Raw genomic sequence first — 16770 nt, 5'->3', positions numbered from 1 at the left:
GAGCCTGAACCAACCGGAGGGGCTGACTTGAATCAGAGTGCGGAGGTCAGCGTTATTAAAGACGTTTGCAGCTTACTTGCTTCAGGAGTTGGCGGGGGTGGGGGGGTCTTAAGCCCTCGCTTCTGCTGTGGTCCTAATCCTAGAAGGTTCATTGGGCCATCTTTCTAGGCATCTCAGAGGGGCGCTCACTTCTAAGAGGTGCTAGGGCTCTGCTATGCGAAGTGCATCATAAAGTGGCTCCAAGTAGGCGGTGTCTTATATTTCGGCTTGGTTGCAGGAGAGTCGTGTGGGCAAACCCAGCGGCCACAGGGGCTCGGTCCCAGCAGAGGACCAGGTTTCAGAAGCTAACGGGCACTGGAGAGGACTTCCCCTGAGTGTAGTCCTGTCTGACTTGATCCTGCCCATCACCCTCAATTGTTCTTGTCTAGACCTGAGGCCAGCCTTATTTCCCTCTGTTTTTAACTATCCATCAGATGCTGTGGTTCCACCAGTTTCTGTCTTCCTCATTCTAGGGTTTTCGACATCAGAATGTGCTCAGGGTTTTATCTAGCTCATTAGTAGAAAAGGGAAATGCAGGCAAGAAGTGGCTTCCCTAGGTTCTCCCAAGCTGTGTGCTACCTTTCCCCCACTCCTTGTAGCTACTGATAAAGTGCTCTCAAGCTCTCCCCAAAACACACACACACACACACACACACATACACACACACACACACAGAGAGAGAGAGAGAGAGAGAGAGAGAGAGAGAGAGAGAGAGAGAGAGAGAGAACCACAATGACTCTGAAACCTTCTGGTCACACCAGTCCTCTGGTATACTGAGCTGGGACATATCTATCATCACAGTGGTTATAAACACACTATCAGGGGACATGTGTATGCATCTCATATACCCAGTAGCACATAGGTGTGTAGTAGTCAGATACATGTCATTAGGTTGCAACTCAACACACAGACTGCCCACAAACAGTTCATTCACAAACATACAACTTTCCACACACATCATGCAGCACCACGCATATACTACATACACACAGAAGAACAGTCTGTAAATACAAGAACACAACGCTTGGCCATCATCACTGACCAGCCCAGGGTACTAAGTCAGTCCCATTATAAAAACTACAGGATGGCAGTGGGAGCTTTATGTGAGGCATTCAGGAGTCCAGGGAGGGTAAGACTTTCCTTCAGAAGGCTGGGGATGAAGGTGAAGGTGGCCAAGGGCTGACTTGCCCTTAGTTCCTCTGCCACCAGAGACACCACAGTCAGAGCCATTCCAGGTGGCCTCGTCTGCTCCTAGAAGCAAGTCAACAGTCCTCAAGCATTTTCATGAATAGTACTTCTGCCTGATAGCTTCTGCTTCCAGTTGAATGGAAATGGAGAGCAATTAGGAATCACAGTATAGACCTCAGACTCTCCTCCAGCACCTTAGCTGGCAGTTGTAACCCTGGCACTTGGGGATCACCGGAAGTAGAGACTAGAGAGTAGGCTACAGAGTGAGTAAGCACCTGTTGCAGAAATGCAATTGTCAACAATAAAGTCCATGTGGGATTCCAGTAGAATCATCCTGGTTCTGTTTTTAGCTGTGTGTTCTTGAGTGAGTTGCTTAAATTCTCCTGTTCTTACCCATAAAATAGCAATAGTATAACCCCAAAAGATCATCTATATTCTCCATGGTCTGGATTAATATCCCAGACTTTTGAGCCAAGGCTCAAAAGGAAGTTGCTGGAAAGAGCTGAGCTAATCCCCAGAGCCAGACATCCCCTGCTCAGAGTCAACATGGCACTGGCTACAGAAATCATGTAGGAGGAGCAGAGTGAGTTTCCTTGACTCCTGGGGACTGATAGAAGCCAGGAGGCAGTGCTAGGACACCTGTAGCCCAGCCGTGGCTCCTGCCAACTGCTCACCTCTGTGGTGGGTGAGGAACAGGGCACAGCTCAGGCGGGACACCTCAACCTAAGTGGGACGGAGCAGGGCTAAGGGAGAGATGCCAAAACCTTGGACTGAGCATCAGAGGGAATCTGGACCAAGTCTGCCCTGCTTGCAGCCCAGTCTCCCGTGAGTATTTTAGAAGGGGTTCCCTTGGATGCTTGAAAGGTTGTTTATCATCTTCCCTTTTTATTCCCCTTCTCTGCCTAGATCTCCTCAAAGGAGAAGGCGTGCTCTGGACACCTAGGTCCTGGACTCTAATTCAATGGGGACAGGACTCCCAGCAAAGCAGGGCAGGACACTCTTGCTGCTAGGAGCATTTATGCTTCCCTTCTCATCACCAGGGTGATATTGCTTACCTGATCAGTCAAGTCTGCTTGCAGAGAGCTTGCTGCCACCCATGGCTTTGCAGCTGTACCCTGCATGTGCGGTGCCCTGTGAGGCACCAGCTGTAGTTCTGTCTGTCATGCTGACCCACACACACTGACCCCTCTGTTCACTTCCGCTAAAGCCTTGGAGATGGTGGAGGCTGAATGGCTGTTTCCAGGACTGCAGATAGGAGCCAGAAGAGCTGGTTACCTGCTGAACTCAGCACTGCCTTGCTGTTTGCTTGCTCTCTCTCTCTCTCTCTCTCTCTCTCTCTCTCTCTCTCTCTGCCCCATCCATAGGGAGGGTTGAGCTGGATAACCCTCCAAGGGCCTCTCTGGCTCTAAAACCCAAGTCCTAACTCTGGTCTACAGCAAAAGTTGAGCCAGGGATGGGAGGGAAGAAGAGAAGAAAGTAATAAAAGAAGAAAGGGAGGGATGGGGAAGGGAAAGTTATTCTTTCTCTCCTAACTCCCAAGGATTCCCCATCTCAAGCCTGGATGGACCTGACAGAAACATTTACTGACACAGAGGGACACAGAGGTATGATTTGAAAAAGGCCTGTCCAGGGGGCAAAGGAACATGTGTCTGAAAAGAGGGGTTCAGCTTAGCATGCCCAGAGGCCAAACCTTCTAGACAAGGGAGAGACATACTAAGTAGCCACTGTGTCACCAAAGCCCTCTGGCCTGGGGCTCACACTGATTTCCTCTGCTTTCCCACTGCAGGCCTCTGAAGATGTATTTCAGCCACCACGATCTTTACTTTCATCATTTGTACAATCGGAGAAACAGCAACCAGCACCCCCTCAAGGCTTCTGGAAGATAATAAAATAGGAAGTGCGTGTGTGCTCCTACATATGTGTGTGTGAGACCCACTGCACACACATCCCAGACCTGTCCCTGTCTCAGAGGTACTCGTCTCTTTGCAAGTGAGCCCACTGAGCCCCAGGCCTGCAGAGAGGTTATGCAAGAGACCTGCAAACCTGCTTCTGCCCACTGCCTGGGAGGGGCCTGTTCTCCTCCTCCTCAGGACCACAGGGGAGGTGTTATTATTCTATAGCACCCCAGGATAGGGTGGGGAGTGGTTGCTTTCCTGGGTGCACATAACAAAACACTGCCCGTCATGTCTGCTGAGGCGTCACTTCTGAAAGGACACTCTCAGCTCTCATTGTTGAACGGCCATGGTGGCTGCACAGGGGACAATGCTTGTTTTTCTCAGGCCTCTGTTGTCTCCAGGAGTGAAACTGAGCCACAACTGGTGCACCTGCGAGGAACTCTGGGCAGGAGACTTGAGCAGCAGAGACCTGGAGGAAGAGTTGTACCATCATTCTCTGAAGCCACCAGCCTTGGGCCTGCTTTTGCTCCTCCTTTGGGAATTGGCTGTGACAGCCCCAGGTAGAAATTCTAGTCAGAGACCTTTCCCTTCTGGTGTATGTGTCAGTCCCAGAGAAGGGGCTGGCTGACTGCTTGGGTCATGTGTCCTCTGAGTGACAGTTGGTGAGAAGATGCTGGGAAGCACCAGGAGCTCCTGTCACCAGAAGACCAGGAAGCAGGGAGCCACCAGGCATGTGTCTGGGTACAGTTTCTTCTGCCACTGAGCCTCTACTCCCATGCTTTTGAGTGAGAGTCTCAGTCTGGGCTTAGCCTAAAGATTCAGAGTGCAGGCTGGGGGTAGAGGGCTAAGGACTGAAGCCTGTGAAATCATGAGCTGAAATAAATCTCCCTTCCATGACATTGTTTTTCCCAGTTATCTATCACAGGCATGAGAAAGCAGACTAATGCACCTTGCCACAGGTGAAGTCTGCCCTTCCACCCTTGTTTGGGCTGCCCTGATATTGTTTGTCCAGTATGACGAAGAAAAGCTGGAAGTCAAGCCCTGTGTTGTAGAAGCTTCCCTCTCAGCTCTCAGGGACAGCTCAGGGTGAAAAAGATAGGGCTGAGGATAGCCCAGGTAAGAGAACTTTCTGCTTATGGATAAGGAGTAGAAATCCCCCAGCACCCATGTGGAAAGTCAGCCAGCGTGCTTCTCTGACTCAGCTGTCAGGGAACTGAGGCAGGAGGATCACTGAAATTTGCTGGCTGCCAGCATAGGTCCAAATGAGAAACTTAGTTACAAAGGAACAAACAGAAAGTGACATGTAGTGACCTTTATGTACACACATTGTATGTATATCACACACACACACACACACACACACACACACACACACACAGTGAACAAGCTAAAATTTGCAATTATTGTGCAATGTAAACAAGTTCCCAGTCTCAAGAGTAGGCCATTCTCATAGCCCAAGGTGGCCAGTGATCTGAGGGGGACATGGGACCAGTGGTGCCTTGGTCTCAGGCCCTGCTGCATCCTTTGTGTGACATCAGAGCCAGACAAAGACTGGTTGCTCCACAGTGCCACAAGAAAGAGTCCACATCCCTCAGCCAGCCCTGCTCACAAATCCCAGGGGCAGGATTCTCCCACTTTCTGCCATCGAAGACAGTCTCTACTATTATGGGATGGCTCTGTCTGCAAGAAGTTCCTCATCCCTCTAGAGTCTGAAGCAAAGACCCACAACTCTTGAAGACCCAGGCTGTCTTCCCAGGATCCCCTTTTCTATATGATGATGCTGGGGCATTACAGGCGTCTCTGGCCTTTGCAAAGTAGCACAATTTCACTAATAGCAAGCATTTGCATGGACTTGTGCCTCAGTCTCCATACAGGAAGTATGTCCACTCAGGCCTAAGCTCAAGTGGGCTCTGCCAGCTGTGATTTTAGCTTCAGCGGCCATGCCAACTGTCTCTGTATGGATCCTTCTTGTGCCTGAATCTTGGTTCTCACCTGGAAAACAGGAGTAAAGCTTACCACCTGGGGTTGCAGTGGGCCCCAGAGGAGATGATGGATGTGAAGCTTGGCTGTAACAGCTCCCTGATAAAGGCTAGTTCCTCTTCTGCCAGGTACATAAACCATTCCAGATGGGAAGCTTGCCGGCTCATGTGTAGGTGGGAGAGGAACTGTCTGTCAGCAGGCTGCTGGGGGAGGGGCACCTAGCAGGGAGCAGGGGGAGCACAGACAAGTCAGGGAAGCATGGTGTCAGGGAAGGGTGAATCTGTGGCTTCGAGCTGCCAGTCTGAAGAGGGGTGGGAGGCCTTACACTCCTGACTCAGGGCCTGCTCCAGCAACGGGAGGCAGGGAGGTCTCCAGACAGAGGGGCAAGGTCAGGTACAGCTTGCCTCTGGTCTGGGGCAGGCAGGTCTGGGAGTCTTGTACCTGGGGAAGGTATGGAACATCTGGGATAGATGGGCACATCTGTGGGAAGCAGGCCCTTGACCCTCTGTCCTAGAGCCTCAACTCTGCATCTTTTGGCTAGGAAGAAGCTGAGAAGCCAAATGTACAGCCAGAGAGTAGGGTAGACCAGAGAGTGGGCTAACCTTACCTACATGGTGGGGAGTCAGAGGCTGCTCTCAGGTTTCATATGCCCATTTTCTCAGCTACCTTGGACTTGGCATTGAGTTCACAGTTTCTAAGCTCTGCCACAGCTACAGGCTCCTGTGAACCTTGAGAGGAATGAAGGCTGGGTAGACACCATAGCCCTATTCTTATGATGAGGAGATACAGGCTCAGACAGGAGAAGTGACTTGACCAAGACTCACAGCAGATATGTGGCCTAGTTGGGCTGGAATCTAGGCCTCTTGGCTCCCACTCCTCCTACCATACTCTCAGTCCCTAGAACTGAGGGATGGGCAAGTCATTTGCACAGGGTCTGAGCAAATAGTTAGTGAACGAAGCCAGAGAGAGGCTGACAGCCATCAACAGACAGCACTTAACCCAGACTGACAATTTAATTGTGCAAATGTGGATGAGGTACAGTTGTATGCAAAGAAATCCAGACGTTCTGGGCCTCTGGGGAGCCTCCTCCAGCACCCCAGTTGCTGGGGAAACAGGAGGAGGTGGGGTGATGTCACTAGATGCAGCTGAAGTGTGGGGGCTGGGCCACCCGTCTACTTCTTCAGGGCTGTGGGCCTAGCCCCAGGCTCTTGCCCTCGAATATAAATCCTTTTCTCAAGAGTCATAGAGACCCAGGGGGTATTAGTGACTTGATTAAAGTCACACAGACAATCAGAGCCCCAGTGAGCCTGGTCCACTTAAGGCTGTTTGTTCACAGGCAGTAGTCACGTTCTCAACATCACCTATGTTGGCTAATCACCTATGAAGACCCATGCCCAGGCCATAGCCTTACCAAAAAACAAAACAAAACAAAACAAAACAAACAAACAAAAAAAAAAACCAAAACCAAAACCAAAAAAAACTAAAAAAACAAAACAAAAAAACAAAAACAAAAAAACCAAAAACAGATGTCTAACAGTAGTAAGGGCTTCTTGGGCTGCAAAATAGAGGCTATATGGGGGTGGGTTCATGACACTGTCACATTCATAGGAGCCTTAAATGAGCAAGAGCCCTGGGCTGCCACTCAGCGGCTCTCACTGGCTAAGGGGACACTGAGCTCAGAATGCACAGATTGCCAGAGCAGAGTCATCCAGTAGTTTGGAGAGGCACTGGACTTTCATCAGCCGATTCCATTCTTGGGACCCATTGAAGCATTTTCCCAGAATCCTCAGCTTCTCACCTGTGGCTGAACATGAACCCACTCACAGCATCAGTAGCAATGGTGCTTAGCCCTGCCCTCCCCTGCAGCAGGCTGAGGGCTGGCATTCTTTATCTCCTATGTTTTCAACTCAATGAAAATTAATTCTGCAGTTCCGGAAGCTGGGACTCAAGATCCATTGCTTACTTGCACCCAGACAGAAAGCAGACAAACTGAGTCTTGAGCACCAGGTCACTTGCCCTCCAAACACCATGGCTACCTTCTCTGGCTGATGGGATAAAATCGGCAGTGCCCTTGGTGCCCAGGGCAGGAGGTGGCTGAGTACAAACTCAGCCTGCCCAGTCTCCCTCTTCTTGTTGACAAATGCATCTCTACCTACCCCCAACCCCATTTTCTGAATGTTGGGCTGGGGAGAAGTGCCAGTCACAGAGGCTAGGACCCTGACAGAAGACCTGGTCTTCTAGAGAATTCCATTTTCTAGCTACATAACTGATCTAGAAAGGGGGCACACTGAAGAGTCTCCCTGGAGTGGCTTAAGTGGATTTGAGGGAAGTTTCCATCTCAGTGCTTCCACTCATGTGAAGAAGAAAAATCCTAGGTGTGGAGAGGAGGTCACTGGTGGCCCTGAGCATCCCCTGTACCTCTAGTGGCCACCAAGCCCAAGTTTCCTTGGGTTTATCCAGTGTGGGTCTCTGTCCTCTGGCAATGCATAGCGTCCTGCCTGGGGCTGTCTGTGAGCCTGAGGCTATGCTTCCCGACTGGAGCAACAGGCCTGGTAGAGAATCCAATCCTCTCAGAACTAACAATTTAGGGAGTAGAAAGAGGGATGAGGGTAGTTCTGGGTTCAGGTCCTTGCTCGGTCTCTCTGGGCTGTAATCTCTTATCTTTGACATGGTGGTACTAGTCTTAATATGTTAAAGACTCCCCCAGCCCCATACAATTGCCATTAAAAACTGATACACAACCTACTCACTGCTTCAAACTCTAGAACACTTCCATCCACCACCCTCTGAAACAATGCCACACCCATTAGCAGTGACACCTAATACCACTCATCATCCCAGACTTTAAACACCATTATATCTCCTTCAAAAACAAAAATGTGGATTTTTCTCTTCTGGACATTTTAAGTTCATGTTGGAATTTCTCCATATTGCAGCATGTGTGGACATTGCATCTCTTCTCGTGGTATCACTCCACCCCATGGACATGCTTGCTGCGTTCTCTTTAGCCACTCAACAGCTGGACGGCTTCCCTTTGGGCCATTATAGATAATGCTGCTATGAACAGTAGTGTGCAAACACTTGTATGAGATGCATGTTTCCAATTCTTTGATGTATATATCTAGGAGTGGAATTGCTAGATTATATGGCGATGCTGTATGACTTTAGGAGAGCACCAGTCTTCCACAGTGCCGTGCCTTTTCTCATTTCTACCAGCAACGCGAGAGCAATCCAGTTTCTCCACAGCCTTGGCAAAGCTCGACATTTCCTGTTGTTTTTATTATAGCCATCTTAGTGTAAAAAGAGTTCTCGTTTTTTAAATTTTATTTTGAGTCAGAGTCACCTGTCTCCCGAACTCAACATAGAGTCAAGGATGACGTTGGACTTATGGTCCTCCAACCTCCACTTCTCAAGTGCTGAGATTCCAGGCATGGTTATATGCAGTACTGGGGATCGGACTCAGGGTTCGTGCACCCCAGGCAAGCACTCTCTCAACTGATCCACATTTCCAGGTCGGCACTATGGCTCTGATTTCCTCTTCCCCAGTCACTAATGCAAATCAGCCAGGTGTGACAATGCTCGATCACAATTCTACTACTTAGCAAGTGGCAGCACGGTTAGAGTTCAAGGCCATCCCCACCTGACTCTAACAAGAGTTAAAGGTCGGCCTGGATGACACAAGACTCCATCTCGAGAGAGTGAGTTTTTTTAAAAAAGTAAATTGAGGATTTAGATTCTTTAGTTGAGGTCAAGGACATAGGAAATAGCCAGAAGCTTGTAAGTATACATGGTGCGGTATGGGGTCACTGAGAAGCCTGTGGGGCATACTGTGATGTCAACAGCATGTCTCTACTGTATTCTAATTGGTGAAACAAACAAACAAACAAACCAACAACTCTGGAGCCCAGGTCACAGCCTAGAGGACATCTTACAAATCCCTTTGGGAATCCCATGGCAGTGGCTTGCATGACAACTAGGCATGTCTTCCAGCATGGGGGCCAGAATGAGCACTGAATACTATTGGTTTCATAGTGTGGTGGGGGCAGGTGGCGTGTGTGTCTCTGTGTGTGTGCGTGTGTATACGTGCACTTGTGCGTGTGTGTTGTTTGTTCCTTTGTGTGTAGCAGAAGCTCATGGGGAGAAAGTACACAAGGAAGGTAAGGACACAAGGAAGGTAAGGGAGAACTTCTTATTTGTTGAGCACCTACTATTTGCAGGATTCCAGACTCAGCTTACTTGTTCCAGAGGAGCAGGGATTGGAAAGCTCATCCAGTTTCCTAGGATGGGAAACTGAGGCAGCATAAGGGTGCGGGGTGGGGGGAGGGGGACTGGGGTTTGAACCCTGATGCATCCATCTCTCTTGGGTTGTGCACCCTTGTCATAATGCTAACTGATTGGAGGGAGGAGGAGGAGCGAGAGGGAGGGGGGCATAGAGAGTTCCAGAAGAGGGATAGAGCCATACTGAAAGGTGAGAGAAGAGAAAAAACAACAACAACAACAACAACAACAACAACAACAACAACAACAACAACAACAACAGCAAAAACCACCAAGGGCTGAAAGAACTTACAGGCCTGCATCAGGTCCTGGGGCAGCAGGCGGCCAGGGCGGGGACAGCGGAAATCAGCTCACTGAACCCTGAGCCAAGAACCAGGCTTGGCTTGTGCACGGTGGAAAAGCTCTCACCTCAAGCCACTGCCGAGGGGGAAGCTGGCACCAGGCTGGGGTGGGGGAGCAGGGTCTGCCTGCAGGTAGCTAAGACCTGCCAAGCAGAGCCATCTTTCAGCTTAGTAATGGCTTCGGCTGCTCCCTCTAGCAGCCCTTGACTCCCCAGCACACAAAGCAGCGGACCTGGAGCAAGGTCAGAGGGAGCCAAGTCAGGGTCCGCAAGAGAACAAGAGAGGAGCATGCGCATAAGAGGCTATGCCCGGGCCCCCATGGCTGGAGCCAGGGTTTCAGGGATCTCACGCTGGTCTCCTAGGAACACAGTTGTTTGAGATAGTGAAGCCATGTCTCCAAAAAAAGAAAAAGAAAAAAGTCTTAAGTTTACAACTCACTTTTGTGTATAGTCATCCTTTTTGTCCTCTTAAAGAGAGGGAAACTGAGGCTCAGGAAAGGGCAGCGCCTTGCCCTATGTTATGTGACTGGCTGGCTAGTCAGCCATGGAGTCAGGCCTGCTGATACCCCATCCGCCATGCTCAGGTTTGACACTTGAGCGTCTCTGACAGGCATTCTTGGCCACACTCTGGCCATGCGAAGTGTCTAATGGAGGCTGTTGAGTGGAGTCAACCAGTTGGATGTGGAGGTGGCCTCTGACTGTCCCCTGACTGACTGTCCAGAGCTGCTGAAGCCCAGTGTGGAGCTGAGAATTCAAGGCTTCGAGCACCATGTCCAGCTCACCTCCAGTCCTCACAATCACCAACGCCCTTCCTTAGTTTGGGGAGCTCTTCTTCCACATGTCTACAGAGCCGCTTCAGAGATGAGATTCTCTCACACCCAACCCACTTTTGATGAGGCTGCCTGGCCGCCCTCTGTGACCCGCTGGTACTCTGCGCTTCCTCCAGACAGAGATTTTATTGACATCACAGAACACAATCTATGTGGTGTGTTGGAGTATAATGTGCCCTGCAAAGGTGCATGGGAGAGGCCTGACTCTCAGTGTACGGCACTGTTAGGGAAATCTTCTGAAAAGGGACACACCACCCTCATGAATGGGTTTGTTTTTTTCTTAATAAATTAGATTAGTTCTCACAAGAAGGAGTGAGGTCTCTCTCGTCTCCAAATAAATAAATAAATAAATACATCTCCAGGCTGGATTACTACCTCCGAGTGCGTTGTCATAAAGTAAGTCTGTCCCTTTCACACGTCTCCTTCCGTACATGCATGCCCACATCCTTTCTGTTTCTTCAACATGAGTAGAAAAGGCACAGAGCCCTCCTCAGAAGCTGACTAGATGTGGCTATCATATCTCAGGCATTTCATAAACTTCTTTTCCTTATTACGTGACTTACCTCTGGTATTCAGTAATAGTAACATTAAACAGAGTCACGCTCATTATGGGCTTGTTCTCTGTCTTCTCCATTGCATTGTAGTTCTAAGGAATTACTGGACCACGCTGGAAGAGAGAAGGAACTTGGTAAATAGTGGTGGAGTGAATGAATAGACGACCAGTGTTGTGCTGTCTCTTGGCAGTGCTCAAGTGAAGCTTCTGGATTTTGCCATTGTGTTTAGGACCTCAGAAACCAGAGGCAGTTTTGGATTCAGCCTGTGTATTTTCTGTGTAAATTCCTGCAGTCGTTTAGCTTATATTCCATGCCTCAGCCAAAATATAAAGAGAAAGGAAAGAGGAGGAGGAAGAGGAGAAAAGACATTGCTCGTTTTTAAATGGACTTAGCTCTGTGAGTGCCACATGGAAACTACTATCCATGATGTCATGAGCCCCGAGGCCCTCTGGGAAACATTACTGACACTTCATGTGGAGGGCTGGGCCAGGATCCACACATCTCAGAGCTGTGAGCATGTGGGAGTGAGTGGGCCCATTAGTAAACCTGGGCCCAGTCTCCAGATGCAAGGCAGGCAGGCAGGAGCTCCCCCCAGATACCTCACACTATCACAGGCCCTGGATGTCTGCCTTCTGGGAGCTCTAGGCAGGCATGATACACAGGACAGGCACTCTGGTCTGAGCCTCTTCATAGGGGAACTCAGAGGGGTGTGATAGCATATCCTCAGGAGGATAGCCCTGTCCTAGTAAGCTGAGCCCGAGCACCTGGGACTGGCCAGGAAGAAACCACCTTATCAGGCCCAATCCTTTACAATTAATGAGACAGACTCAGAGAGGGGTAGGAACAGGCTCAGGGTCACACAGCCAATCCACAAAATAAGCAAGGGACCTGGAGGCCCCTGCAGTCTCTGGGTCACTGGCCAGGAGGAATTTTATAATATCTCCTACTTAAACAGTTCTGTTAGGGCGGAAACTTTGCTGTTCTGAAAGACGCCACCAGACCTTTCCAGAATCCAGTCTAAGGCAGTCTTCCAGGATCTGCTGTCAAGGATTCCTCAGGGAACAGCTGTTGGCAAAAGTAGTGAGATATTGATTATGTCTGGGGTTGGAGGAGGGCGTTTTCAGAGCAGTGCAGAGGTGAGGGAGGTAAGAAAGGATGGGGAAGGGAAGTGAAGATTTCTCTGAAAAACTAACCGGAGATATGTTTTCATATTTTTAAAGTTGTCTGTATTTTCTACAGTCCTCTAGTTAGTTTTTCATATTTGAAAATGATCAAGTGTTTAATTGTGGCAGTGTGTTTAGTGTGTTGTGACTGGGCCTTTAGAAATATATTCTTGGAAGCTCAATGAATCAAAGGCTCCCAGCTCAGGAACACTCTGCAGCCTGTGCTTGAGGGACACTTACCTGTCTAAAGACAGAAGACAACAACTGAGAAGTAAGGCATCCAGAACAGAATCAAGGCTGGGGAAAGCACACTTTGACCACATGTATGCCCTCAGTCCCAAAGGCCTATGAGACATATCCACCCCAATGCCCTCAGCAGGCCTCCCTGAGAAGAGGTTGTGTCACCAAGGTATGTGAGTCTCAGGCTCACAGCTTTTCAGAGACATGGATTCCAAGAGGGAACAGGAGGCTGCCTGAGGTCAGGGTAGTATTAGGACCAGCCTGCCTGCCCTGTGAGGTATCTTAAGAAAGAACAGTGTCAGGACCGCCTGTGGCAGCCAAACTTCAGGCTTGTCAGTCATCAGGACCTGCCACACAGGGAAGGTCAATTGGTTTTAATGTGTGTACATCACCTAGAACCCTGCATGGCATGATAATAAAAATGTTCTCAGTGAATATTGGCTGTGGTCTATGAGAGAGACAGGTAAGGGCGGTGAGTTCTAAGGAGAAGGCCCTGGCTTCTGGACCATGCACCCAGCTAGAAGCCCTGCTTCTGGAAGGTTCAGTTCATACCTGCCCTGCCTCTGGCCAGTATAACCATTTGCACTACTTTTAGACTCTAAGAACCCTAAGCTGATGGTTCTGAGATATGGAGTCATAATTTTGGCCTTCCACTCCTGATTCTCCTATGATCTCCAGGACTGAATGGAGCCATGGTTCCCTCCCACTGACTTGCACCTGGTTGAATTACCGATTGTTTACCTCCCTGTAGCACTAAGCTAGACCTCAGAGGCCCAAATTCTAGAATGAATGCCAAGGCCTTCTATGTGTATACTCTTCCAGTCAGCCCCTTCCAGATGTTCACACGGGAACACTGAGGCCTAGAGTGGAAAAGGCAGCCCCTGTGCCCAGGCTGTGTAGCTGGTGAGCCACTCTGGACTGGAGCTGGGCCAGGCCTGGGACTGGGTCAGGCATGAGGCTCTCCTCTGCTCTCCTTAGGTCCCTAGAGGCCACTCCAGAGATGCTGCCTCCCCCTACCTTCATGGCCACCCCTCACCTGGTCTTCGTTTGCATCCTTTGTAAGTTCTGTCTGTAGGTAATTCTCCCCAAGCCAAAGCAGGGGTCAGCCCCCAGGGAACCCACAGTTAACAAGCTTCAGGTGTTCTCAGCCTGGTGGCAACTGGTCCTCAAACACAGTCCTGATTGCGGAAGCCTAGTTTGGCCTGGCCGGGCAGTGTGCTGTGGTGTGTGAGATGTGGTGAAGTGTGGTAGGGCTGGTGTTTCCCAACACAGGTAACTAAGTTTATGTCAGGATACAGCAGGCGCCTATGTTTAACCTCCAAAACCTCCCTGGAGTCCGTGTGCCTGATCAGTGGGGCCGGAGGCCAAGTGCCCTTGGTTCATTTAGGAACTCAGATCTTCCTTTGAACCTTTCCAGACGCTGGTATTCCCCAAAGCCACCAGAACGCAGTGGGGAGGAAGGGAGGTAGTTGTCTTACCCACAGTCTGCTGCTCTGTGCACACTTCTGGGTATGACAAATGTCACCATCCCCAACCTCATAGAACCCTGTGGATTTACAACTATCACCCTTTACTTCATAGAAGGAGAAACAGGCTCAGAGAGGTCAAACTGGGGTCCCAACTCCCTGTGAGAGACCACTCTGCGTCCCGTATGAAGTGAGGTGTCTAAAAAGCCCAGGATAGCGCTTTGAGTTTGTGGCCTGGTGAAGGGTGAGGCTGACATTTCCCAGGGTTCCGACACTGAAGTTGGTGTTGCAGCTGACTCATGCTTCAGTCTTGACAAAGCAGCAAATCTCAAAGAAAGGGGGTCATCCTCTCTCTCAGGTGAGGTAATGCTACCTGTATGACCACATTCTCAGTCATGCCCAGAATGTCCTCTAGGAGCCTGACCCACTGCTGGGGATTTTGTCTCACATAGCCGGGAAAAGCTTGACTCTAGAATCTGCCACCTTTTAGCTGTGCAAACCTACCCAGGTTCCTCTGCTGCTGCACGCCTCCATCTCATTAGGCTTTCTCACGAGGTCATTTGTGAAGTTCGCTGAGTTAATATTTGTATAAGGCTAAAAGGATGCCTGGTCCAGGTTCACACCCAGCCCATGTGTTAGCTTAACCTTATGGAAACTGAGGCAATGTGGTACAGGAGTCTCAACTTCAGCTTCCAGCTGAATCCCTGGGGCAGGTTGTTGAAGTCTGGAGAGCTGGGTCTCACTCTCAGAATCTCTGGTTCATTAGTCTGGATTCAGACCTGAGAATATGCAACCCCAGCGTATTTGTGGTCAATGCTGGTATCTGAGAACCTCAGGGGACCTAGCTGTGGCTAACAGAGGGACAGTTTGGTCTTTGAGTAGGTGGATGGGAGGTTACAACGAGTATAAAGGGAGTTGATGAGTCCACAACATCCCATCCTGAATCTGTTCCCAACTCCTGTGGGACAGAACTCAGGTCACTTTTTCACTGAACCGTATGTTTCTTTTTTCACAAAACAGGGGCCACTAGTAGTCCTTCCTACAGGGAACTGTCTGGAAGACTCAGGGGCTTGTGCATAGACACCTGCAATGACAGACAACTCCACACAACCACAACAATAGCTGCATGGGTGGAAGGTGCCAGCCTGAGATGCTTCTGCCAACGAGGACTGCAGTTGGCACCCAGGCTCATCCCCATTTTATCCTTGATTCCCCGAACCCAAGCTGGGATAGTCACTGCCACACTGTCCCCAGCTCCCTGTGGCAAGAGGGCAGGATGCTGACTCCAGCCACAGGCTGCATAAAAGGGCCTGTGTCCTGGTCGCTCACCTCCCACCGTGTGTCCAGTGGTTTTCTATTTCAGTTGCTGTAAAAATATCGCCTTTGATCTCAGCTTGTGGCTCTTAAAAAAAAAAAAAAAAAAAAGGAAGAAGAGACCTTCAGGCGAGTCTCCCTTCTCCCCTGTCCTCCACACCTCCTCTCGGCACCCTGCTCCCTACTCTTCCCATCAATTCTCTCCCTACCTAGCTTTTTTTTTTTTTTCCCTTTGGAGGCAAAGCCTCGGCCTTTTAGGAATCTGCTAGCCCTGCCTCTGAGTGCATCTCCCCCGCATGCCATGATGGGGTTGGGTCCTAAGGACCAGTATGAATGAGGGGCCTGTGGGGAAAGCAGCCCTCTCTCTTCCTCCCCCTCTTCCTGCCCCTTCACTTCTGCTCCTGGGCCAAGAATCTCCCCCGATCCCTGCTTGATCCGGTTCATGCACTTCTCCAGCCGCTGTCAAGCGCATGGTATCAATCACAGCTCAGCATCTGTGAAGTCTCTAGGCCTCCCCAGAGTGGAGTAGGAAGGCTTGAAGAGCCTGGATGTTTACATCACTCCCAGAGCCTGTCAGCAGCCCATATTTGCCAGGAGGGGCGTCCTTCAGGTAAACGACTCCCCTCTCTACATCCTGGCTCCAGAGGGGGCACACTACCCTATTATTCTTGCCTCCTGCACAACACTCTTCTCTACACACACTGGGGAAGCACTCAGAGGCTACTCAGCTCTGCTACCCCTCATCCTGCCCTCCTAATTCCCCCTCCCCTGCACTGGCCATCTGAGACATCCCAGAGACTTTCCCTTCATGCTGATGCCCCCATGAGCCAGGGCACTTCTAGGTGAAAAGCCACCTCCTGGCTGCTCCTGCCCTGACACCCTTCTGTCTAGTGAGGTCATCTCCAAGGGTCTCAGTTCTGGCAGACTGGCCAGAACTTCCCTGAGAAGTCTCTTGGCTAACAGGCATTTTGTGCCAATGGAGACAGCAAACAAGCTTTGAACCTCTGACTCACCTCGGCTGCAAGCTGTTGTGATGGATTCTTCTGGCTCCAGCTTTTAGAGAAGGGCAGAAATACCGTACCACTCATTCAACAAACACCTCACAGATCATCCACACCTGGCCCTGTATGGACATGGCCAATGCCCGTCCTTAGAAAGAAGCCCCCTAAGGTGGAGACATAGGTAACAGGGAGAGAAAGTTCAGAATGGCTGGAGGACAGTTACCTGGAGAGACAGAGAAGAAATGGCAAGACTAGGAATTTCTAAGAAGCCGGGGCAGCTTGAAGGACAATCTGGAGCTGCAATCTAAGCATTCAAGGTGGAGTGTGGCTGCCTGTTGAGCAGTGGAGGGGTGGGAGAATAATGGGGGCGGGAGGGGTGTCGACTCTCAGGTAGCCTGCTGTGGCAAGCAGCAGCTGGGTGGCTAGTCCCATGGAGAGGTAGGCCTCCACAGGAAGCCAGTGAAATGCATGCACTGTCCAT

At 50.2% G+C, this 16770-nt stretch overlaps 1 long non-coding RNA gene across 1 annotated transcript; it reads left to right on the top strand.

The window, feature by feature from the left end:
* The first annotated feature begins 99 nt into the window (after positions 1–99).
* LOC143443121 (uncharacterized) lies at positions 100–4022 on the top strand. The gene is made up of 3 exons (XR_013111870.1): positions 100–2053; positions 2769–2832; positions 3015–4022. It is a non-coding gene; the product is annotated as an uncharacterized LOC143443121 (long non-coding RNA).
* The last annotated feature ends 12748 nt before the right edge of the window (positions 4023–16770 follow it).

Source organism: Arvicanthis niloticus, chromosome 1, assembly GCF_011762505.2.
Source record: "Arvicanthis niloticus isolate mArvNil1 chromosome 1, mArvNil1.pat.X, whole genome shotgun sequence".
Taxonomy (NCBI): domain Eukaryota; kingdom Metazoa; phylum Chordata; class Mammalia; order Rodentia; family Muridae; genus Arvicanthis; species Arvicanthis niloticus.
The sequence above is the reverse complement of the archived record's forward strand: the minus strand, read 5'-3'. Positions and strand labels throughout refer to the sequence as shown.